Source organism: Sturnus vulgaris, chromosome Z, assembly GCF_052056855.1.
Source record: "Sturnus vulgaris isolate bStuVul1 chromosome Z, bStuVul1.hap1, whole genome shotgun sequence".
In the NCBI taxonomy this organism is placed as follows: Eukaryota; Metazoa; Chordata; class Aves; order Passeriformes; family Sturnidae; genus Sturnus; species Sturnus vulgaris.
This window is the reverse complement of record NC_142283.1, coordinates 50,100,964-50,127,658: the sequence shown is the minus strand read 5'-3', so window position 1 is coordinate 50,127,658 and position 26,695 is coordinate 50,100,964.

The following is a 26,695-nucleotide window of genomic DNA, read 5'->3' as shown; positions in this document are numbered from 1 at the left end:
GAAAAAATTAGACCTCTTAATGAATTTTTGTATTACATATTTTAAAGTCTGCCAAACTGGTGGAGAGATTTTGTGATGCTTCAAATAACACAAAATTAAATGCAAGAGAAAACAAAGACAACTAGTAATTTATATTGCAACAATAAGGATTTGAACAAGAGCAAAGTAAATGAGTCTTCCATACTTCTCCTCTCTTCTCCTCCTTTTGGAAGCAATTCCAGTGGAAAAGCCTAGTTAGATTTTTTCAATGCAACTCATTTTCATAAAAAGAGAAAATCCAACAGTCTACTGCATTGTCCTGAATTTTAAAAAATACATAAGATGATAAAAGTAAAAAGAAATCAGGAAATTAAGAAATCAGTGCTACATATACCATGCAGAGTAAAAACTACTTCCCAAGAAACCCTTAGAGACACGAGAGTGATATTTCATGTTTCCGGATCAAAGATACTGATGTATGCTCTGTCCTTTTATTAACATGCGATGTTACAAGATGTGAGGAAAAACAGAGTCTGTATTTCAAGAATAATTTCTTAGCCAGGAAAAAAGGATTAATTTGGGTAAGTTATATGCAAGCAGACGTGCCCTGATCATATATTCCTGTATATTTGTGTCTTCAGATTTGGATCACAGTCAGTCACCAACGTGAGATGCTCTTTCCGGATACAGAGGGTAAAGGAGAATATTCCTTCTTTAGATTAATCAAAAAGATGAATTGAAAAACTATTTCTATATGAATTGAAACTGGTCACGAGAAGAATGGATGACAAGTATTCCAATTATATCTAAGATAATATATTTACAAACAAAATCCATGCCTTTATTTTCCCCCTTTACATCCACTTTTTAGATAAAGCAGTTGGGATAGAGGTGACTAATGCACACTCCAACTAAAACTGCAGAAAACAATCCTGCCAATTTAATTGCGTGTGTCATAGAAACAGTGAAAAGCCAGGAAATTCACAGCATCCTCTGCCATTAAAAGAAAATGACTGGTGAGATTTTATCTTTCCCTAATAAATTTCAGTTAAGACTTGATTGTAATTAGACAATTCAAAAGAATTCATTCCTGTTTTGCATGTGGCTGAACTGTTTAAAATCCAAGAAGGGAATAAGCTTGAACAAATGACTACACAATAAATATGTGTGCAGTTAACTCTGGATTATCCATTGTTATCTCATCTGAACTAGTCAGTGCCTAGTGCCACATGAGTAATAAGCAAGTTTCACTATTCTCCTGAGCTCTGCTCTTTCGATTACTTCTTACTAATTAATTTTTCTGGACAGAAACTTTAAATTACTCTGTATTTCATATGTCTTTATTTTTATACAGGCTGTTCTATTTTATACCCATCCATATTCCCCAGGATGACCGAGTCAATTGTTTCCTTCCCAGTGTTACCTTCATTAGTTTCACTCTTGTATAAATTATGCTGGCAAACTGTTTCAGCTTTTAGAAGAATCTCATTCTCAGTCCTTGTTACTGTCCAGTTTAGTTTTCCTGAAGGTTGAATGGAGCCTTTTGCACTAGATAAAAGACAGTGGAGGGCTGAATTTTGTCTGTGCTGGTGAAGGATTACTTTGTATTAAAAGCCTTATTCTCCTCATTCTTTCTAAATCAAGGCTAAATCCACTCAGGTCAAAGAAGGTAAAGAAACATAGGCAAGAGAAACAGGACTGCTGTATATAATTTCTTCCTCTTCAACATCAAAAACAGTGAGTCAGTTCTCCATTGTTAGAAAAAAGATGGTCTGAAAATGAATAATATTGGTGTGATGCACAGCACAATCACATCACATCTGCTGAGAAAAACAGAAAAGGAAAAGTGTCAGCCAGCTGCCACTGCCAGATTCATTCCAAGGGCTGCACATCTGGATCCTGCAGCTGCCAAACTCATACCGATTGCTTCCAGTCCTGGAATAATCAGAGGTTAAGTGACAGAAGCAGCATCATCCCAGTGCAATCAGAAAAGGTATAGTAGTTATTAGTCATCAGTAGAACTTTTTTGTCTGTTTTCTCCACATTCATAAGATGTCTACTAACACATGAGTATCTAAACCTCTAGAACTGAGAATGGTGAAGGATGGTTTTACAGTGGTCATTCTCTAAAATATCATACCTGTCCTTAGCGTAGCAACGTTATGTATGCTCATGCTTTCTGGTGCCAAGAAAATGAGTCCTCATTCTCTGACTGGCATAACTCCATTTTTAGAGCTGGTCTGAACATGTTCCCTCTCTCTTTCCCCCTCCTTCTGCCTATTTTCTTGTGTCCTAAAAAATCTAATAAACTCCCACTTATTTCCAATTAGAAATCAACATTTTTCAACAAAAGCAATTGATTCACATATAAGTAAAATTTAAAATAAAAAAATATAATTAGTGAACGGTGGGGATTTTTTCCCAAGTTTCATTTAATCAAAAACTAAAGCTAAATAAGTAGAAATATTTTTTGAAAACTATTCAGTTCTTAGTACACTCAGAGTAACTTCCGATTTGTAATGCAATGAAATGTGAATCAGACCATCAGAATGATTTTGCAGCTTTTTCCAGTGTACACTTATGCTACTATTTCGGAGCAGTTAGAGACATTATATCTAAGATTTTTTAGGTTTCTCTTTCTTTTCTGCATCAGTGCAGTTGCCTTAAAATATACATTAATCACATCTGGTGACTATAAGCATATTTTTAATAAAGAGTATGTATTTCTGCAATTTAAATCTGCACACTGAAATACTGATTTAACTTTTTCCCAATTGGATAAGAAGTACGTGAGTGTTCTGAGTGTGACTAAAATACACTCATACTAGGGAATTGTAAGTGTCTGAAAGTTCTATGCATGTTTTGAGTTGGGCTACATCTTTCATTACCTTGAATAGTCAGAAGTCTCATCTGGGAATCAACAGGAGAACACTTAAGTACTGTGAGGCAAGTAAAGGAAATTGCGAATTCTATCTCTGAACAGCTATCAGTAATTCACAGCTATCAGTAATTCACAGACTTTATTTGAGTGGTTTAATATTTCTCTGTAATGGTGCAACTGCAAGATCCTACTCTAAAGATTACAAGAGTTCCATCCAAATGTCCTTGTAATCTTTACAACGTCCTTACTTTGTATTATTATATCTACCATGTCCTTACATATGTCCTTATATACTGGATAAAATTGTGCATTTTTGAGTATCATTTACAAACCGTGTATAGTGGGAAGTACACAGAAGCCTATGTAAATCTCCAGGATGGCAACATTAAATTAGAAGCAGTAAAATGTATGAGAATCATAGAATCAGAGAATACGCTGAGTTGGAAGGGACCCACAGGGATCATTGGATCCAAATCCTTGCCCTGTACAAGACAGCCCCAAGAATCTCAGGCATACCATGTGCCTGGGAGCATTGTCCAAACTCCTCTTGAATTCAGACAGGCTGATGCTGTGACCACTTCCCGGACTTGAAATGTGCTCTGTAGTGAATCAGTGTCAAAGCCATGAAAAGATATTAAAATAATACTAGTTACAGACAGAGAATTTAAGGAAATTTAGCTGGTTATACAAGCAGAAATTTAGAAATATTTTCAATCTTCTTTATCTACTTGTGTGGTTTGCTCAGTTCATTTAATTTCACTGGACTGTCTTATTTCCAATACCTAAAAGGATGATTAACAACTTTTATCTTCACCACATGCATTCGAAGCACTATCCTGATTTAAAGACAAAGATGTATAAACTATGTGAATTGCATTAGATCAACCCCTATATGCAGTACAAGATGGGATTTTTATTATGTCTTCAGAATCTTAGTTCAACAAGTTGGCTAAAGACCATATTTTAATGTTTCAGGCAGTTTTTGCTTTGTTATTTGATTGCTAAGTTTAGCCACACTCAGGTTGTAAATCTATAGCTTTGTGAAGAATTGGTGGAGAAAATGTAAACTTCTGCCTTATGTGTCTAAAGGGGTTTTCTCATATTTTTGGTTTAAAATCTCCTGTAAATCCTGCAATGTACATTGCTAATCTTAATTCCAGTCTAACTAGAGGAGGACTTAGAATGAACGACCATTTCACAAATTGTGTAATCAGAAAAAACAGTGTAGAAGTACCATGAAATACTACACAAAAGTGGGTACTGTTTGCTGCTGCTTGTGCAATGGGTCGAGGAGTCTCAACATAAGATTGGCTATGGCAGCTAAAGTCATGCAGGAGCAAGTCATATGAGCTACTTGATCATAGCTGCTAGGACTGAGTTATTCCCTAAGTGCAATGTACACAGCAGATTATGTGGGCCAAGGCCTTTGCCCATGGCTGGGAGCGATTTTTTGACTGATCAAAGATCCTCAAGCAGTCAGGACTGTGAAACCAATAGCTAAAGGACCCTCATTTAGTTCTAAACCATAGGTTCTTGTAAAGAAACACCCAGGACAAAGAATCCTTAAAGAACTGACCAGTATTGCCCCAGGGGCATCACTTTTTAGTTCTCTGGGTTCATAGTGTAAGCCTGAGCTATTTTATTAATCATGCCAAAGCTATTTGCTTCTTTTATCTCCTACCAGACTTCTATTTTTTTGTGTATAAAAGATGTGACCCTTTCAAAAGTTAAAGTACCAGAGGAAGTGAATATTGAGCATCACCAGCAGCTTTTTCAAAGCAATAGAAGACACCCTCTGAGCAAACAGTCAGTGTGATATTAGTAGAGACAGAAATTAATAGTCAAAGGCAATGATGATCAAAATTGCACTAGCTTCTATAGCCTGACACCAAATATTCTCTGCTACCTTTCCCAAAAACACAACATGAAGCAAAATGTAGCTAGTTAGCCTCCATGTTTCCTGCCTGCTTCGAAGGCCACCTGCTTCATGCATCTAATTAATAGCACTTCTTCCATGAATCAATGTTATGTTCTTTTCTTCTTCTTCCTTCTGATATTTGTTAGTGTTTGTGTCCCTGTTGCTTCAGAAAAATCATAAAAATCGAGATTATTTTGGAGATGTGATCACCAAAGTAGAAATTGTTACCTGGTTTCAGTTATCATCAGCTATATATAAAGGCCATGTCTGGTCTTTAGAGATGGTGAAACATCGCTCATTGTACACATCTCATAAGCAGAATTTGACTCAAAGAATTTAACAAGATGGTTCTACTTAATCTTTTTTTTTTTGTTTGTTTCATTAATTACATAGTGGAATTTACCACTTCCCCACAAAATACATATTAAATTTTGTTTATGGTCAGAAGAATAACTGTAGAAATTATCTGTATGCAACAGAAATGCACCATGTTTGCATTGAGTTACATGTGCTTTGTGTTTTGGACATAAATAGACTTTTTTTCTCTTTATTTCACATAAACTGATCCATCTAGGAGACAATAAGCTTGTTTCTTTCATGATTCATTCATTATCAACACAATTGTTAAGGGTCTACAGTTGCAGTCTTTATTTAATACAGAAAAAAGGAATGAAATGAGTCAGAAAAAAAAATCAGCTTACATTCCAATTTCTCTTTCACATCCAGAGACTATTTTTCAGTTGTGTATTTTATGTTTGGCTAGAAATCACATAGAGATTAAACAGTAAAATCTTACCTTGTGGTTAGTGATAAAAATGTAGACGAAGAAGATTTAGGAAAGGGAAGAGGTCTAACTTATAAATGGGAGAAGGACAGTTTTCACAATATTTTTTTCAGAGAAAACTCTGTATTTTACAAGAATTTATTGAGGACTTTTTAGGATGTTCTTATTACTTGGACTAACAACAGTGTTCCTGGTCGATTAATTTAATCCAGTTCTAGAGACCAATTTTATACTTGTTACCATCAGTATCTTCAGACAGGGACATCAAACCAAAAACATGGTATGGAAAACCAATGGCACTGTTGCAACAATATAATTTGCTACACAAAATTCTCATCCTATTTCTTTGGCATGGGAAGGATTTCAGATTGGCTGAGAGGGACATCTGCACTGAAACAGATTTCCTTGCTGTTCAACACTCATAGAATGAGCTCACCAGAAAAAAATCTAATACTGCTTGATTACTTAGTAGTTCATCAACCTGCTTTCATATTTATTTTTCTCCTAGTTGACTTTATTTCCATAATTACTCCCTTTAGCAAGGTTTGTTTCTTGGAACAGGACTTGAACCAGGACTATAGATTAAACTAATTATCAATGCTAACTGTAGCAAGTGATAGTCTTGCTGGTATAAAGCTTGCAAAAAGTTTGGAGTATCAAACATATTTTAGACCTTCAGGATCTATTACTTTGTTTGCTGGTTTGTATTTTCTCAAAATGCACTTTAAAATTAGGAAAAGTTTGTTCCTGTTGGATTTGTATTATCCCAATACTGTTTCAAAGAGAGTTTCAGGGCTCAGGAGGGTATTTGTTGATTGAAGAGTGTGCATTAAACCTCACAAAATGTTTAAAAAGCCCAAAAAAGCAAGAAAATCAAACTCATGGTAACTGGAGTATTGTAGAGAAAAATCCTTTTCGTGCAGTGCTCCAAGCATGTGTTGTAATAACATTTCTCTAAAAAAAACCCATGAACTCTTTAATGCTAATTATGAAGTGTCCAGGAAATGCATTTTTCCTTGTCTAAAGTGAGAGTTTTCTGAACATTTTCTGTTTCTTAAAAGCCTCCAGCACACGTTGCAGGGAGTGTGATTTTTGGTTTGATTAGGTAAGACTGTACCTTTCAACAAAACTGGTTAGGTATGTATTAATACATTTGCCTCGAGGCATGTAAACATCACATCTATTTCCTTTGCAATCTGAGCATTAACTGAAAAAGAAATAAACCATCCTTCAAGTAGGAAGAGGGCTGGATGTTTACTTGAAAGTAATATCTTCAGGGAACATTATGTATATGTAGCCTTCCATTCGTAAGTCAAATACTGTCTCACTTTAAATACATGAGGATAAAGACACTCTTGAATCAAAGTCGTCATTAAATTGTAGGGGGTTTCCTCATTTGACTGCAAATTAAATGTGATGGTAGAAGTGTGCTCCTTAATTGTAACTTTTGTAATTTGTAATTCATGAAGGTTTTGATAAACCCGTTTCCATGGTATGGGACGAGTTTAAGGCCAGCACCTCTGCAAGCATTTGGTCTTGAATCCAGCATTTAGTTTGGCTGAATGCTAATAGGTGCAGTTCTGTTTGCCAACTGACGAGCTTGCATTTCACAAGCAGAAACAATGGAGAGAAAAAAGGAAAAAAAAGCCACAACCAACTAAAGAAAAGCCTTTTCCAAGGCAAGAGAGATGAAACCCCACTTCAGAGTGAAAAGAGTCATTAAAGCAAATTTGTGATATCTGAACCTTTTGTCATGCACTTTAAGAGGGAAGAGGTTTAGACTTATATATATACAACAATGACAAATTGAATAGTACTTTATATTTTTCTCAACAAGAGAAAGATATAAGCCATATTTATTAAAGTGCCAAATAGACTTTATATTCTTTTTTCTTATTACATTTGAACCAAGTATTTGGGTGAATGAACTTTAGTTATAACTAGAGACTTCATCAAACCAACAGAAAATACCTGCATTTGATTTTTCTTCATATATTTTCATGAATGGGGCTGGTTTAATGAGTCCTAAAAGATCTGCTGGAAGAAAGATAAAAGACAATTCTCTGAATCATGGATTAGTTTTAGCAATCCCGTTTATAAATTTGCTCATTCCCTCACCATTACAGAAAATAGTAGCTCACTCTGCTTTTATTTTAATTTAGAGACTTCTAATTAGGCACTAATGTAGTTGTTTGGGCAGTAAAATAACAGCAGTATTAAAAATGTTATAGGCATATTTAGAACAATTTGTGATGAAATGCATTGTTTCTCCACGTGTTCAGAACAATACTCTGAAGTTAACTGTATACTTTCACAGTCATAAATGTTGACCTCAGTTTCTATGTGACAAGTTCAAATACAGTATCAGTTGCATGTTCTAAAAGTATCTACCAATTAATAAATGTCTACTAAATATCTACTAAACAAAGGCCAGTGAATATATTTAACAGATTTTTTAGCAGTCTTAAAATTTGTTAACTTTTGACCTACTATACCTATATATCTCTGAAATGTCTAGCAATAGAAATATCTATAGAAATAGAAGTATCTATATATCTATATATCTATATATCTATATATCTGTATATCTATATATCTGTATATCTATATATCTATATAGAATAGAAATATCTATAACAATGACCTACTATATCTATATATCTCTGAAATGTATTTATAACAGATAATTCTATGGGAAAGGAAGAGAAAAGGAAGGTTGGATTCAGATTTTATTATTTTTATTTTAATGTCAAGGGAATGCCTGATCGTATATTATCTGTTTTCCCACAGAAATAATTTGAAAGTAATGACTCTTGATCATTTAGGTTAAAAAAAAGTAAGTCTCAGATGAATTCTGAAAACTGTCATATTTGGGGGATTTGGCATATAAAAGCTGATAGAATACTGCTCAGATATTAACCAAGTATTTTAAAATCCTGTGAAATTCCCATCCCCATTTGTCAGACAATTAATGTAGATTTACACTTGACCAGTACTGCTAACATTAATTCTTTACTTCTTCTGATATGTGCTTCAGACTAATTAATGTGCACCTGAATAACAAAAAAAGAAGAGCTGTAGTGTTGAATCTGGCTTGATGCCAGGTTCACAATCACTTCTGTAACTGCAGCAAAAGATTGTTTCCTTTACTTCCCAAGAGAAGGAAAAAAAATAATATCAAAGAAGCTCTGAAAACTGTATTTCACAAATTTCACAAGTAACGCCCTCTCTGTTCATGTCAACATCAACATCAACACCAAATTTTCATCCAAATACTTCTGAAGTAATCAGGCTGCTTTTTCACCCAGCAGTATTTCTGAAATTAGAATGATAGTGTCAGCTAATCCTGGTCATTCTGTAGCACATGTAAATATTATGAAATATTATGCAAGTTTGTCATCTCTACTGGTATCACACCCATGGGTTGGAGGGGACCCATCAGGTGGAAGCTTACTGTCAATATCATCTCTGCCATAAGAGCTTTGTCTGGTTGCAGCATTGCACACTGGACTACCTACATTACTAAGGCTTGTCCACCTCTGGTTACAAAATTCTGTAGGGTGTAATAGCAAATTTCATATATACTTATGTTGAACGTTCCCCTGATGGCTTGCTAATGTGACATTTCATAGGTACAGTTTAACACATCATGGGCAAGTATCACACATAAGCATCAGCTTGTTTCAAGTTGACTGTGGACCTGTCTACTGTGCTCCTACATCAAGTACTTCTTTTTATTTTGCACTCTTTAAGTACTTGAAATCCACTAAAGACACAGCAAAAGAGCAAAATTTAGTTAGCATGCATGCACAAGTTTTCTTTTTTTTTTTTTAATTAAGCACTCAGACCTACTTCAAACGTAGCACAAATATGCAAGTCAACTTTATGATTAATAGCTTCAGACTCAAATGTGCTTTTATTTTTGGTCTTCATGGAGAATCTACTATTTCCACTGAGATTTTTTCAACAACTTTAGCTGTATTTAAAGTTAATGAGCTTTTTCAATTAAAGCTTCAGATATTTAGCCTTTGGATAACATTTAGATGAACCAGGGTGTATCTAATTATGTTGGGTGAATTCTTAAGAGGCTCTGTATATACTTCATTCATAACAAGCACATTTTATGTTGTGGGCACGTACTGGACTTCAATCTAGACTGAATGCAAATCACCCTTGTGAAAACAGTGTTACCAATAGGTCTGAGAGTTCGAGGAATGACTGCACTATCAAATGCCCTTGAGAATGTGCAACATCAACCATTCTGAGCAGCAGAGAAACGAGGACTGCCATTAGGGTAAAGACTAAACAAAGAAAAGAAGGCTGGGTAAAGATTTAAGAACACTGTCTAAACTGGGCAAAACATGTCAGAACAGCATATCGAAATCTTACTGCTTGCTTATAGAAACTAGCAGCGAAACCAACAAAGGAATTAAACTAAAACCCCCAACAGTTTAACATGATGAAAAAGATGGGGGGGAGGAAACCATGTGGTTTTCAAATAGTGTTCTTTGGTCCAGATGTAATGTGCAGGAAACACAGCTTTACACACTGAATTCCCTGGGAAATGATATCTTCTGCTTCGGGAGTCCTTTGCTTCTAATCACTCTACCTGACTCTTGGGTGCAGAAGTCATCACACAAGATAGTCTGACTAGACTAGAAGACTGGCACATGAGATTAAGTTATTGACTTTAATTCATGGCAGACAATTAAACCTGTGTCATACCTAAGTTTTACAAACCCAAGGAGATCACTTATAGTGTCCCATTCTTGAATCACCACCTGCAGAGCAAGAAGGTCTTACATCTATAAAACACCAAATGTGAGGATATTTTCTAGAGTAAAGGGCTTGCCACACGGAAAGAGAAAGATAAATACCTATCTAAGCAAAGAATAAATAGTATTAAACTACAAAATTAATCTCCAAACTGGGATTTTTAAAATTTTAAATCTAGGGACCCAGGTTGAGCAATAGCCTGTGGTTTCTGTTACCTTCTAAGGCATGGCTATCCAACTGTATGGTGTAGAAATGCCTTCAAATAGCAATATTCCAAAACCCCAGCTCCTTTCTATAAGTCTGTCTTGTGGACTTATAAATAAAAATTTCTATGTATCTTTATCTAATGTTACACATGCACGGCTTTCTCAGCCCTGCTCTGTGCCCATTTGCAGGCTGGTTAGAGATTGGTTAGATAGAACACTCAGGGTAGTCTCTGGACTAGTCTGGGCAAACTTTTTGATAAGGCAACCTATCAGTATAGAAAAGTAAATGAGTTGCAATTGTTTATCCTCTATAGAGAAAAGCTGATAAAAACGTATTACCTACAAATTTTCTGAAGTTGACCACTGGCTGCAAAACTGGTAGATTCAACAGCCAAGACAGACCAAGAAACAGAACAATGTGACTTGCAGCATTTTTTCCCAAGCAGCCTTGATAAAGAGAATTTAAGGGCAGAGAAAGAATTTTAATGGCAGTAATTGTCATAATTGTGACCTGAAAAACTACCACTAAAGTGCCTGGTCTTATTTCCCTCTTCCACCCAATCCTGCTCCAGCAAAGCACTGGAGAAACTGTGCTAGGATACAGTTCCGAAGTCAGCTCTTATAATCCAGCTTTCTGATACTACTGCAGTGAATGATTACAGAAGAAATTGTTGTCTTTCTGTCTGAAACCTCTGTCTAAATCAGAATAAAACTGACAGTTGTTTTTTCAAGATTATTCTAACAATATATCTGATCCAAAAAGAAAACACCACTTTTCTCGTCAGCAAATGTTGCATTAGAGCAGAAATGTAGCAAAATTCCTACTGAACTTGCCAAATATTTGAGAGCAAGGGTATTTGCCTTAAGAAGAAAAATATCCACCATGTTCTCTGCACTGAAGCATAAAATGGCTGTTTTCCTTCCATCTGAATTTCCTGTGGTTTCTGTTTTGTTTTACTAAAAACAAAGTAGAAAAAATCTTAGGGGTTAAAAAAACACACTTTCATATTATTTATTTTTTGAGGACACTTTGTACGTATAATAATCCAGATCCAATGTCACACTTCTGCTGTTTATTCATGGAATAACAGAGCCTGTACCACTACAGCTGACTTTTCATTGCTAGGTAACAAAGCCATTTTTGCTTGGCAGACATGGTCACAACACAGTCATCTTCAGGGACTGCCCCAGGAGATGTGATTGTCATGCAAAGCCCCATCCTGGACAATAAATCCAAAGGCAGCATTTGAGTGCACACTGGGTACACCCAGGCTTGGGCAATGGGAGGGAACACTTCACACTATCAAGTCTTCATTTGCATCTATAGTCATAATCACCGACTTGGCTTTTTGAAATGCTTTGTGTGACTTGATTGCTTGTAGTAGCTACTTGGCCTTAACTGCACTGGAAGCAGAAATACATTAAAACATCAAGCCCGGTTGGAGCTACAGAAAATTGAAAAAGGTGCTTTCAGAACTTACCAAGATACCCTTGTCGCTGGTTTTTGGGCTCCTGTCCCAATGACTTCAGCTTGAAAGCATTAAAATGAGTTCCTTATACATGTTTTGCAGGTGAGGGGTGTTTTTTGAGCTTTAATTTGCTGCTTGATTTGCCCCGGGATTTTCAGGTGTTGCATGAGGGAGTAAAGAACAGAAAGTACCTCAGTTCTTGGTTGTCAGCCATTGGATGATGGCCACAGCATTATTAAACCATCCAAGCATGCTGGGTCTCAACCACAAAATTTAATTTTCCCTACTGCAGGGACTAATCAACTACCAGAGGCACTAAGTCCTGAGGAGACTGTTTTTTATCTGTTTTTTTCTCTTTCAAAGACTGAAACACAGTTAATTTTGCAGTTTCGTCTATCCTCAGGCTTACAAACAATGACAGAAATGCAGCTTGATGAGAAGCAGATAAAAATTAGAAATTATGCTTACACTATCACATAAATTAAAGAAAGATGAAAGGTTTAAATAATTAAGAGCACCTCTATAAGTCAGATAGAAAGACCCCAGATTCCTTTAAGTAAAGGGGAAAAAAAAAAGACTGAAAGGGGAATAAAGCATGCTGAGCACTATCTGCAGCTACCTCTGGCTTTACCTGAAACTGAGAAGGAAAGTTGGTTCTTAGGTCCTTAGTGTGATTGTTCATTTCCACAAAACCACCTCCTCTGACGAACTAAATTCACATTTTTAAGTCTTCAGAAGGCATTTACAATGAACACAAATTTGTATCTCAAATTTGTTATTCTAAGGAACTATTTATAATGGATTCACTGCATAATAGTGCTTTAGCTTCTTAAGCAGTTGCTAAAATACTGTTTTTTTCAGGAAATCTATATGTATGTTCTTCACTGTAGAAACGTGACTAGGCAATTGAATAATTTATATTTCATTTACTGAGAAGTATAGAGTTTCATGCTATGAAGGGAAATCTGTGAGGGAAGTAGAGACAGCAAGGAAAGGAAAGAAATACTGCAGCTCAGCACAACCTTAATATTAATCTATATTGTTTTTAATCATAGAAACTGTTTCTTGGAGTTCTTCCAGGAAAGGGGAGCAGGGGGGAAGCTCCACAATGAAATAATGATACCTTAAAATCTACCAATACCAAAGAAAAAGGCTGTACTGTGCACATGTTAAATTTATCAGAAAAAGATGGTTGCAAGGAGCAGTCTACATAACTAAGAGAGAATTCTTTCAAAATGACAGCTGTTCAGGCTTTATAGGAAACATTAGCTTAAAAGAAATTTGGAAATAGAATAAAGTTCCAACTAAAGAAAACAATTATAAATATTCTTAATTGCCTGGAAATAATTTGTCATACAAAATTGGACTGAGATACATTTATACAAAAGCTTCAGATGCATTGATGTTGTAATGCTTTTTAGGAGCCCAGCATATTTTTCCAGAGTGTTCCAATAACACATTAGAGAAAAGGATATGACTTTCACTTTTATCTCTCCCTTCCTCACTCCATTCTCCTCCACTTTTTTAACTTCACTTCCCTTTTCTCTTTTTTTTTTTTTTCCCTTTTTTTTTTCTTCTTTTGCAGAGCAGGGGGGAGCATAAAATAACTGGAAGACACAGTAACTGCTACTCAGTGTATTTTATTATTTCAGGAATTCGTTCCAAGATGGGCTGCAATTACATTTAAAACTTGAGAATAATGGGCTATTGACATGTATATAGTTTTAGAAATATAAGGCCTCATTTTCTCAGCTGGAATTTCCCCACAATGTGCATTTGCATTACATTAGAGATGCTCTTTCTAAAAAGAGCATAGCATATTCAGACATTTTGACATTATCTGGGTCAGAGGCAACATTTAAAAGCAATAGCCCTACATCTACTGTGAATCTCTTAGAAGCACACACAGTGCATTAGTGAAAATGAGGGAAAAACGGAGAGGTTCTACATATTAAGCTATAGTTTATGATATACCTGCCTGCACCAGACATTAATCTGCAGGAGATAGATTTCATGGTCATGGTCTCCTGCTCTATTCCAATTCCATATACATTACCTAAATTGAAATCTGCACTTCTTCACACCATGTGCAGTTTGATGTGACCTAGAAATGGTAGGATTCATAAAGTAGCAGTTTTCATGGTGAATATAATCATCTCCATTTTCCATGTATTTACCTACACATATAGCAGCTGCAAGTTTTTTCTTCTGGCTTAACAATGAGGACTTTATTTTCCCTTAGCTTAGCTGAGGTCTAGCTAGCTTGTCAGGCTCAAAATTGCATGGCCGTGGTTAAGTATATAAGGAACTCAGTACCTTTCTTTTTCCCAGAAGTGCCTAAGACATAACAAGAAAGGAATGCAGAAGTTTTTCACCTGTTATAATTGTTTTATAAAGCCCTTACAATGTATTCTTTGTCATCTTCCAAGAATGGGTAATTTATGATGGCAATGCTTACACAAGTGTGTTTTATGAATAGAAAGATCTGTGTAATTGGTGTGGTAATACAAGTGAAAACCCATGGAGGTTGCACAAGATGTATTTAACTTTCTAATTCACCACTTGCAATATTTCCAGATATCAGATGTTTAATTTGTCCTTCATTGACATATTCCATTCTAAATTAAAAGGGTTCCAAATTAGAACCCCCCAATTGCAATTACTAAGATATTAAAGCCAGAGTAAAATATGGAGTTTTCTTCCTTTCTCTTTTCATGTCTCTTTTCTAATATTTCTCCCCTCTCCCACTTCCACCACCATCACAAATTTTCCCTTTTCAAATTCCCCTATTTTAATGTTATTCCTCTCCTTCCTTCTTAAATATCAGACATCACCTTTGTTGTTCTCCGGACTGTTGCCTTTTTCTAATCCTGCCCAATCCCTAACACACAATATATCTTTTCTATCACTTTTTCTGCTGCCTTCAGTTGATTTTTTTCACAGCATCTCCTCTCTTCCTGTTTTTCTGTTCGTTCTACTGTATCCCTTTCTAACCAGAAAACCATAATTGTCAGTCCCTTTACCTCTCTCTCTCTCCCCTCTCTTTTAATTGAACCCTGGATTTTCCTTGATAAGCCAGCTCTTCTTGATCACTGTCCCCCACCTCTCCTCCACCAGCTGGCATAAGGATATTTATCTTACATTCCTTGAATGTGCAAGCACTTGAACTTACTGCTCTAGCTTAACCAAGCAATAACCAACCAAGAAGATTCTTAGCAGAACCACAGAAATGTGTCCAATAGCAGATGGCAGTCCCTTGACTCCTGGAAATAAGAAAACCTTAAAATCAGCAGACTTGCAAGGAAGCCCCTTAAGATCCTATAAGGAGGACATCCCAGAAGAGAGAAGCTTGTCATTCTTCCAGTTAGGTAAGGAGGCTAGATAGGACCTGAAGAAAGGAGAATTTGGGGTGCCCTTTTCCCAGTGTTAGTGTCAGGAACAATCACTTTTTTTCCAACCTCTGCTCCAAAGTTCAACTACATCTCCTTTGTGTTTGGAAGAAGCCTAGGCAAAGGTATGTGTTTTTCTTCTGGGGGAAGTATCTGTTGTCTCCTAGGGCAGCAGAGAGGGAAGACTTGCTTATATACAACGTTGGGTTCCCTGCTCCACCAACACATGAGAGACTGTATCACAGTTTTCTTTTCACAAGGCAGAACAACCTTCACAGGTCTCCCCCTCCAAAGTGGAGAAGGTGTGGGAAAGTGGGAACAGATGGAGCAGTATTATTTTTTTCCATAGCAAGTAGGCAGTTTCTCTTCTTTTCTTCTCCCCAAATTTAGCTAGCTGGCAACCACTGTGCTTGCGAACAAGAATTCCTACTAACACATTTGATTCCTATGCTGTGTCCCATCAGACAAGATAAAGTGGTTTCACTTTGCTCCACCATAAAATACCAACACTTAGGCTGCCAGGTTATGCTAGAAAGCACAAACTGTCTCTGTTTTTCATCTATTTTTCTTGCAGGTGAAGTCAATACCTAGTGCAACACCCAGGCCTGGGAGAAAGTACAATTTCTATGTGATTCTGTTAGCAGTACTACTCACCCAATGCCTTTGTGATGAAAATTAGCCCCTTTAAAGAAGTCATTGACATTTAAAAAATTATTTTATGGATTTAGCACATAACAACTAGTGTTTTAAATAGCAATTGTGCATTAAAATATCACAGTGAGAAACAAAAAGCCTGAAGAAGGAAAAATGCAAGGAATTGTGTGTTAGTGTCTAAAAAGCAGCAGGGAATGAAGCAGGAAATGTGATTAAACAGAGATCAGGTAGAGAAATTAAATTCCTTTTATCCTAGTAAAATTATTTTTTCAGGCTGAGAAGGAAAATAAAATATTTTATCATTGTTTTTAGGACTTTCTAGACCCAAAATGAAGTAGAAAGATCTGTTCATAAAATGTATACAACACAATTGGAGGGAAATTCCTTTGAGGTTATATAATATATTCTGTAAAGAGAAATTCTCTGATATTCCTGGGATGAAGAGATATCCCAAACATACAACAAGGTTTTAAATTGCTGATAAGCAGCAATAGCAGACTATTTTGGCAGCCATATACCAGGTAAATATTTCAAAATTTTTGTAGCATTGTTGCTATGAGCTTGTGTTAGAAATAGACAAGGCACACACACTTCTTCAAGTAGTGTAAAAAGATATCTTTAGTAATTATTCACAGCCCCAAATTTATAGGGTTTTCTAAAAGCATTGTGTAACTAGTCCTTACCCTTTTTGATTGGTCAGTTCATTAGTGGTGGCTACGTGCTTCTACAGTTCCTTTCTTTAGAGATGCTTGCATTCTTTTTCTAACCATAGTTTTCACAGGTGCTGGTAACTGTCACCAGTTCTAGAATTCCTTCTCAAGAGAATAAGCAGATTTCCACCTTATAGGATTCCATTCTCATGAAAGCTGGCAGGTTCTCACAGGAACTTATCAAGCTAGCTGTTAGCTTAGCAAAAGAAATAAGGCCTGACTTTACAAGGCCTTTTTTTTTAAGGTTTTACCTGTATGTAATATAGCGTAAGAAATTTTGCTTAATCAATGCGATTTTTTGGTTAATTAATATGATCTGACTAAACAGAACTTGAGTTCTTTGTCACATGTACTGTCTGATGTGGCAGCAAAGAAATCCTGATGAAGATTAAGCAGGACATCACCCAAGATCTGTGAGGATGATACTGTGGCATGTCTGCTGTCTACCTTGTGCCTGATGCAGCGCTTCTGGAAATATGAGCTCCATTCCTTCATGTAATTTTGCTCCAGGAAGAGGTCTTGTTCCATTTAGCATATGACCAACTGTTCCTTTTTTGTGTAAAAATTATTTCTTATGATCAGGAGTTTTCCAAGTCCCTTCTTCCCTGCAGAGGTCTTACTGGAATTTGGAGCTCATTTATGCTGGCTTTGCTTGATTTTTGTTTCCTCCTTAGCCTCTTCACTGCTTTATCTCATAGTGACCTGGGCCATTTTCTCTTCAACAATCAGTTACAGCTTCTTTTAAAACTAGAAGCTATTTGCTGCATGTGGAAATAAAAAATTTCTTCCTGATCATTCTTTAAGTATATCTATAATGTAAAACTCCTGGTAACAGGATTGAGGACACAGTAAATCAAAACCAAAAGTGCTACACTAAGTAGAATTTAGGCAGAGATATTCTGGCTATGATTATGTGCTACTAAGAAAAACACTTGAGTATAGTTACATTTTAGTTTGAAAACAGAAATTTCCACCTCTGCAAATACAGATGCTGCTAATGTAGAAGAAGTTTTCTAAGTTTCACAAAGCCATCTTTTATAGGCAGACATGATTCAAAAAAATTAAACAAAAAATATTTTCCACAAGAATGTGCTTGTCTCAGTGAAATTGCAAATAGAGGATGGTGTTTGTTCTTTGAAATAAAAAGGAAATACCCTTAATGAAAAACAAGAGTTAAATGGGCTGGTCATTTACCTGATAAAAGGAGACATTTACCTGATGAAGGGAGATGTGTGAATTCAAATCATGTCCGCCTCATAAACAGCTCAGCTCTCTGGATCCCAAGTAGTGGACAATTTTCAAACCAGTTCTACTGGGATGTAAAACCAGAAAACGTTGAGGAAATCAGCAGGTAAAAACCAGAAAACGTTGAGGAAATCAGCAGGTAAACTTAGCTGCTGGTAAATAGGCAAGGGAGTTGGCTTACTCTTTTCTCTGATAATATCTCAAAAATACTGCTAACTGGGTTATTAAAATCATGTGTAGCTTGAGAAATCTAAAACTATACATAAATTAATATGAAAAATTTAAAAATTACCAATACTTCAATATTTATTCCTGTTGAAATAACTGACAAACTTCCAATAAGCATGAACTTTATTCTAACATTTTGCCAAGCAAATCTTTATAAAATTAACATGAAAATCTCATCCTGTTTGGTATGAAGTGAACCCCAAATTGGAAGTATTGATACTTTCAAAAGACCATGTTCTAACAGCTTTATCTAGATGGGACATTTCATTAGCATTACAAATATCACCCAATCTTGTAAGCTTGTAATCACTTTGGAAAAAATTGCAGACAATGATTCCCAAACCCTGGTTGAATCACTCTTTGCATTATGACAGTCAGCACCTCTCTAAGGATTTGCAGTGTAGTAAAATATTTGCAGACACTTCAGCTGAGGAGAAGGACAGGACTCCCTACAAACCATAATGCTGCAAGTCCTTTGTGTCCAGATTCAAAGGCCTATTGCATTCTTCCATAAGAACTTCATGTTTCCCATCCAAGACAACCTTAAAATGAGCTGCCAGGGAAGAATCCAGCAAAGCTTTGGAGATAGCCATAGAAGGTATATATCTATATCTGTATCTTCGTGTCTAAATCTATGCATGTGTGTATGTGTGCAAACACACAACATACACACAGGGACAGCACTACAGCTTCCACTTTGGAAAACATTCCATGGCTTCTTGTTTTAGTGTATGATTCCACAGCAGTAGCCACTCCTGGAACTGCAAAGACTAACAGGCTACAGTCTACTGCAGGTAAGAGCCACACTCTTAAGTCATCTTTCTAAGAATTCCCATGTAAGTCATTGTGAAATCATCTCTGATCACCTTTTCTTGGATTGCAATGAAAAGCCACATTATTTATATGCTATTTCTCATACACAACAGCAAAAATCTTTGAGCTTTAAAATCGTTAGCCAAATAGGGAGCAGAAAACTTAGGGGACTAGTAAAAGAAAATGATTCTTTACTAGTGGACTTAATTGCTGAAATTATTCCCTAGTGGCAGCTTGCAAGTAGTAGCTGCTAAGACCTTAAAAAGCAAAACGGGAAACTACTTTTACTGATGCTACTGAATAGATAAATAAGAGCAAAAATCCATCACTACAAGAGTATGTGGCAAATAAGTGTTCAGACAAGTTCCTGTCTCAAGAAATACGTTAAACCCCTGCTAGTGCAAGGGGATTTGATTTCCACTCATCTATTCCAACACCAACTTAATCCAAATTAAGAAAAAGGCACAAACAGGAATCTTGAATATCTATAAAGTGCATCTCAATGCACTTCTATAAAGAAATCAGATTTAGATCTAAACAAAACCACATCTCAGCCACACTACATGGAGTCATAAGATGAATATTTATAATTAAAGTGTTGTCTGATCGATTAAATGAGACTAAATATGAAGCATAAAGAACTATAATTTCAAAATAGATATGTCATGTCCTTCCTTAACAGTAAAATGATTAGTCCAATATAATTGTCTACATAAAGTCAGTCACAAAATGGTGGAATACAAAGTAGATACCTCAGTCTGCTCCATATTCCAGAACTGATTTCCTACAGAGTCCTTCCTGAGCTGATAACATTTTAAAATTAGATCTCTAAGAGAAGATTGTATCTGCCAGACTCTGTAAGCACTGCACTTTAAATTGTATTACAGAAGAGGAATAAAACCAGATGGGAACATGAAAGAAGGTCTGCAGATTTTTCTAAAAAAAATAAAAAAATAAAAAAATTTAAAAAAATTTAAAAATAAAAAATTAAAAAAAATATATGCTGAAGCCTTAGTTTACAACTTACATTTGAAGAACTAACATCAGAAAAGGTCTTTAGCCAAATATGATGATTTGGGCCCAGACAGTTTCAGTCGAGCAGAAAGGTAGTGATCTGGAACAAGAACTGTAACCATGCTTGGACTGTGCTGGTTAGCCACAGCAGGAACTGGATCAGATAGAGGATGCCAGGCTACAGTTAAGGGAGAGGCACCAAGAAACAGGTGTGCTTAGGATATGAGTTTGTTAGAGATAGAATAATCATTAACTTTGAGACCAGATGGAGAAATAAGGATTTTAGACATGAAGCTAAGACAGAGTACTAGAATCGCCTTGTTGTGGAGAAGTTTGCTTCTGGAGTTCACTCACTGTAGTAGTGCAAGGACGGGAATTGAAACTGCCAGGGCCCACCTGACTTAGTGGTCTGTCAGGAGCTATGTTAGGATTAATCTGGTTCCTGGAGGATGTCCATGGTTGTATTTTACAGACTTTATTAAACAGTGTATTACTATACCTTCAGTGCTCAATTTTTTATTTTATTTTTTTTTAGTGCAGATTCTGCATTCAGAAAATGTGAAAAAACAGCAGATCAGTCTCTGTACATCTAAGGACATAAGGACTTTACTCACTGGTCTTAAAATGATACATAGGGCATGTCTACCTAAACCCTGCAAAGATTCATTGCCATTTCTTACTCTTTTTATAAAAGAAGGAAGTTGATGTGAAAAATTAGATATATTAGATATGCCTAGCAACCAAACAGCCAAATAAGCAAAATTCACAACTACTGGTTTTATTATTGTTTTTTGTCTTTCTCTATCTGTGCATTAGCTATCCTGCTAGCCCAAGCAGAGATACAGTGAGATCCTGGAGAACAGCCATCTACAAGTTACCTATGAACACTCTGAAAATAAACACAGAAGTGGGTCATTTTGAGTCTTTCTCCATGAGTTTCTGGTAGTTCTGTATCTCATCCTTTACCATCTATGATATACCTTAGAGAACTTGCCATCTCTATGTCACCTGGCGGACACATCTTTGCACAGATTCATTTCCATCCCCCACCTCCCCCACCCTGCATTATATTATTTTGAAAAAAAAGCAAAATATTTTGATGTTCTATGAAGCTCAGCTTGCATCCAGTTCTCATTTCCGCAAAGGAGAACTCAGTTTTCATAGGTAAATAAACCTACACTTTCAATTAGAACACCATTTTGTGGAAGGCATAGGAAACCAAGGTGGGGTGAGAGGAAAAATTGACACAAGACGTCTTTATGTTTTGAACAAACGTACACAAAACTGGCATATGCTTCTAAGCAGAATTTGTCTCAAAAGAAGAACACTGTGTTTGTTATTAAGGACTGGGGGATTTGCATCCTTAACCACATCATCAAAAGCTTATGGAGTCCAACAACATGAAAAAGAATTATGAATCAGCTAGAGACAGAGAACGTCCTTACAGACATGCAATCAGAATATGTGATTGAAACACAGGAAACAGAAAGTGACAGAAAAGATCCCACTGAGGACTATGCAGCTCTGCTCACTCTACTGAACTTTAGTCACATGGGATGAGAGGGAGAGGGATAATGTACTAATGAGTTTGAGTTAGGGTGGTGCCAACTCAAAAAGACAGGTATTTTTATTTCTGAAATATTTGTAATCTGGGTAACAAGAACTATGGTGTAGCTTCTTGAAGACTAGCTAAATGTAAAATCTCAGGCCATCCTGAAATTAAGAGAAGTTGTCTTTATTCCTTTCCACCAGACCAAATTTCACCCTGGTGTAATGAAATATTCCTGTTCCAGTCTAGCATTTATGATTTCTCTTCCAGTTGTGGTTTTGGAACAATTATTCCTTTGTGTTTTGTCTGGCAATTACTTGCATTTTGCCAGCAATGTTGTATTTATTGCTGTTAAAGAGCTCTATACCTTTGCTCCCACTCTCTTATGAAGACATTTTTTTCCACCAAAGCTTTTGCTTGGACTCGTCTATTGACTATCTCTCATCCAGGCACCTAGATCACTGCTTCCCTAGTGGACTAGATTTTCTGAATAAAGAAGAGCTTCTTGTCAAGGGCTCTGTCTACCTTGCCACTAGTGGGAAGGTGAGTAGGAGGCAAGTCTTCACCCATCCCAGCCCTCTCAGATGCAGCTGTCTACATGCTATATAACATCACTACGTAATTTACCTTTTAGCAATAATTTTAATTTGGATGGAGCTCATATTTTTCATGAGTTATTAGCTAACTTCAAAAGCAATAGCTTCACAGTCCCCTCAAGACATAAGGATTGTTACACAATTACAGAAGCTATCACAGAGGACACAAGGCATTTAACAACTGGCATCTCCTAAGTTTTTTTTTTTTTTTTTTTACATAATTTTTATTCAGTGAGGATAAATCTTGACAGTGAGTAATTCACAGTCAATATATCCTTAGGAATAAATAGTTTCTCCTTTTCTATAGGCAGAGTAGCCTATGGAATGGGTTTACAGTGATCAGCAAAGAATTGTTCCACTGGGGAAGGATTGTAAATACTAAGAACTTCTATTTCTTTCTCTATTGTTGTTACTGTTTTTTCAGAGAGCAGTCTGGCAATCCTGAAATTTTAGATTTTATTTCTAGTTATAAATCAGAGAACTATCTCTTTATGTTGACAGTTGCTATATAAAATATTTTTCTCAGAAGTTTTTAAGTGGTACAGTGTATGAAATTTAAGAAATTGCAGGACACATAAATTTAAGGTTTTTATACTCAAGTCAATGACTTGCTTTTAACATAATGCAGACAGGATGCTGAATTGTCAAGGTTGAAGGTAACACAGCTATAGTAAAAGTTATTTTAATTTTTCCTTCTTCAGCCTGAGACAATAATGCAGAGACATTTACATCTAGTGTGACAAAAACACTTCCAAATATATAATTGAAAGATCAGAAAGAATTCAGATATATACAATATTTGTGCATGGATTTGCAAGTGGACCATGAGTGCTGTGATGCAGATTTTTTAAAAAAAGCCAGAGAATTTCCCTGTTGCAGAGGCCAGAAACTGCTCAATTGTTAAGACCTCAAAATGATGCTAACAAAGGATTAGGGGTCAACATGGGTTTTTAGTGAGTTTTGTCCACATTCATAAGACTTTCCCAAATAAGAACTCAAAGCACTACAAGAACAGCATATGTCCTTTCTGGTATACTGTGTCCCTAAAATATTAGTGTGATTAAAGATATTAAAGCGAATGATGACTAAGACAGTCCACCTGTGGAAATAAACAAAAGTTTGCTTCCAAAAGTGATGGAGGAGTTTGCTCGGTATGTGAGTCCTCACAGGCAGCAGCAAACATTTTATTACTAATATCTCACTTTTCATTGTATCAGAGATTGAATTTCTATCTATTTATTAATGGTTTGATATTCATTATGTAAATCTGAATGGTGGCTCTATTCTCTACATTTCACTTTTTTTTTTAATTGGCTGAAATTTGGCAACAAAATCCTGGAACAATCTAACAACACTTTAATGACTTCTGTGAAAATTTATTTTTAATGTAAGAAAAAAGTGATTTCTCATCCACTACGTATGCTGCAGTAATATCCAATAAAAAAAAAAAGCTCATTGCTTGAGGACAGTGTGGAAACATGGAAACCTTGTTGGAATAATCCATTCACACACATCAAGAGAAATGTATCTGTCTGTGTCTTTCCCTCAGAGTCTCCTGACATACAAGTCAGTACAACCACTACCCTGGGCCCAGAGTTATAAGGTCCATTCAGTGCCATTCCCACCTCCTGCTGATGGTCCTGGGACTACCCCTTATGGGACCTTAGCTATAGCTGGGGGATATGCCTCACAGCTTTGCCAAGGGCTGCCCCCACAGTCAGACACCATGGGTCCTCGCCCCACAAGGCAGTATGGCTTCATCCACCATTGTGTCCCATGGAGCTCATTTGTCAGGCACTTTGTCCAAAAAGGGTCCAGGACACAGAAGCAGGTCACAGCCCTATGAGCTGACCATAACCCATTGCACCCAGTTCAGCAAATGCTTTAATGAGGATCCAGTGAAGGGAACAAGGTGTTATCAGTCAGGTACACCTAACCTTCAGTGCTGTGTAATACCTTACCTGCCTGACAGAAAACAGCCCATCCTCAACAGTAATTTTCTGCCCCTCCAGTATGGCCAGCTAGATGTCCCCTCAGGCAGAGGGCAAAGACCCCTGCCCCAGGCCCCAGGCTCACTGTTCACTGCTCTGGAACAGCACTTTGGAAACAGCAATCTCCCAGCCATTGCTGAGACTCCATTGCTAGAACTCCAGTAGAGTGACCAGTCTGGTTCTTGGAGCTGGTTACGGGAACAGGCTAGGAGGGAGTAAGTCCTTGTAGCCCACTACATGCTATCACAGAGAGTCTCAATTTCCAGATGGCCAGAGTAGAGCCCCTTGGACCTTGTGAGAACTCCTGAACCTGTCACTTTAAACAGGTACTTGATGGCACACAAGGGAGAGCACCAGAGCCCTTGGGGAAGCCCAGCCATAATTTCATCTACTTCTACCACCAGAAAAAAAGCCAACAGAGATGGGCACTACCAAACCTCATCCCATACCCCAAAAGTAGTGATAAAGGTGGAGAGGTGTGGCAGACTATCCTAAAAATGAGGGGCTTTGAAGAAGCCACAGAGCAGTTAACAGTGTTGGATCCAGGACACTGAGAAGCCAAGATGGATAACATCCAGTCCAGCTATGGTGAAAAGTAAAGGAGAAGAAAATGATTATGGGAATGACTGGGAGTGACCATGCAAATAGAGACTACACAACGGTCTGCCATTGGCTGGAAGCTTTCTAGAACATTCCATCATAGTCCATGGTGCTCAACCCCATTTTGGGGGTTTTCTAAAGGAGCTACATAGGACTGCCAACACTGGACTTCAAGGGAGCAAGGACTTTATTTCTTAGAGGTGGCTGTGAGCAGGCATTTTGGGGTACGTTTTATGTTTCATCCTTGTGCCCCTTTTTAATTTCTCCTTATATTAAAGCTTTCAGTTTCTAGCCCTTTAGCCATTCCCGTCCCTTTATTGCTTATTTAGCCACCTTGCCAACACCATCCCAGGGTCAGGGCAGGCTGAGTCCCAAGAGGGAGGATCATACTTCTGCTGTGTTGAGAAATGCTGCTAGAACAACATTAATGCCCAGACCACTGCAAAGGCAGTACTGTTGGGAGGCATCTGCACCAGCACCCTGGCATACAATACTCTTTATCTTATCCTTTTGGGACAGAAATAATGTCTAATCCACTGTGCTCATAGTTTTGTGTCCTCCAAATACGTATGAAATGTCCAGATGCTTACTTGGCCACAACACACTCAGCCAAGCTAAGTGCTACGAGTGGGAACTGCAGAGATATTCTGCTTACAGTAAGCTATAGGACCTGGACAGAAAGAGACTCCTGTATATCCCCCTCTACACTGTTATCCTTAGACCGCCTTGGCTGGAGGAACTGAACCCTATCACTGACTGCTGATGGGGATCCTTGTGGTCATGTGTCCTTATCCCCAGCTCCTTATGGTGCTAGCCCAGTCCTTCTGCTTTCGGACTCAGAAGAGTTTTTTAGCCGTCCAAGTTTTGGATTTAAAACCCATTCAGTGAAAATAGCAATCAAAATTAGATAATTGTCTTCTCACTATCACTCATTAAATAGGCTTTTGGGTTTTGTACTCTTTCCAAAGGATAATTTTCTTGTCACAAAATCACACCTTCAGATGTCAGTCTTCTCATTGAGAAAGACAGAGCTGAAAGATCTTGGAGAGTGAAGTGCCATTTCACTGTAAGTGCTCCATAAAAACTGAGCTCTATAAAAGACATGATGGTATTCTGACATTGCCGTACCCATGCTATACTCAGTCTATGGATATGTGGCAGACTGGCAGTCTCTAAGTGCTGAATTTTCTAGCTTCTTTGAAGAATGAGAGGTATTTTTAAACATGCAGTGGTGCAAATTTACCTCTCTTTTTCTCAGGCCAGTAGCTTTGTGGACAATTATTGAGTTCAGAGAGCATATGAACCTTTTCTCCCCTTCCATGCCAAGGTTAATGGGCAGTTTTTATCTGGTTTTAGTGTTGCATGGTGGCCACAGCAGAGCCTAGCCTTTGACCAGCATATATGTACTCCTTGAATTTAGCACTTTGTTTCCTTGGCACACCGTATCTACAGACAGCTTTATGAAACCTTAGGTAGAGATAATTTACAAAAAAGTCCTCTCTGAAATTTTCAAAATTGAAAAGGAAGAATCAGAAAATTCCAAGATAGTTTGCAAAATAATAAAAATATGGAATATTTGTGTTGAATATTGATATGAACCTAATAGTTGCATCTCAGCACGTTTCAGTGTTCAGTCAGGTAGCATCAATATTCAATCAAATGGTTTAGCGCCTTTGAATCTTGCCATTTCCATGACGTAAGTGTCTAAATGGTAAGAGATGGTTCTTTTATTCATTTCCATGAAGTTATATGTTTTCTTCAACACAGCCTCCATTTCTATAATTAACGTTTCCTCTCTGGAAGTAATTTTCTTTTCAAAACCACTATAGCCAATTCTATATGATGGTCCCTTAGTAGCATGCCTAGAACTGCAAGTGCTGTACTGCAACCACT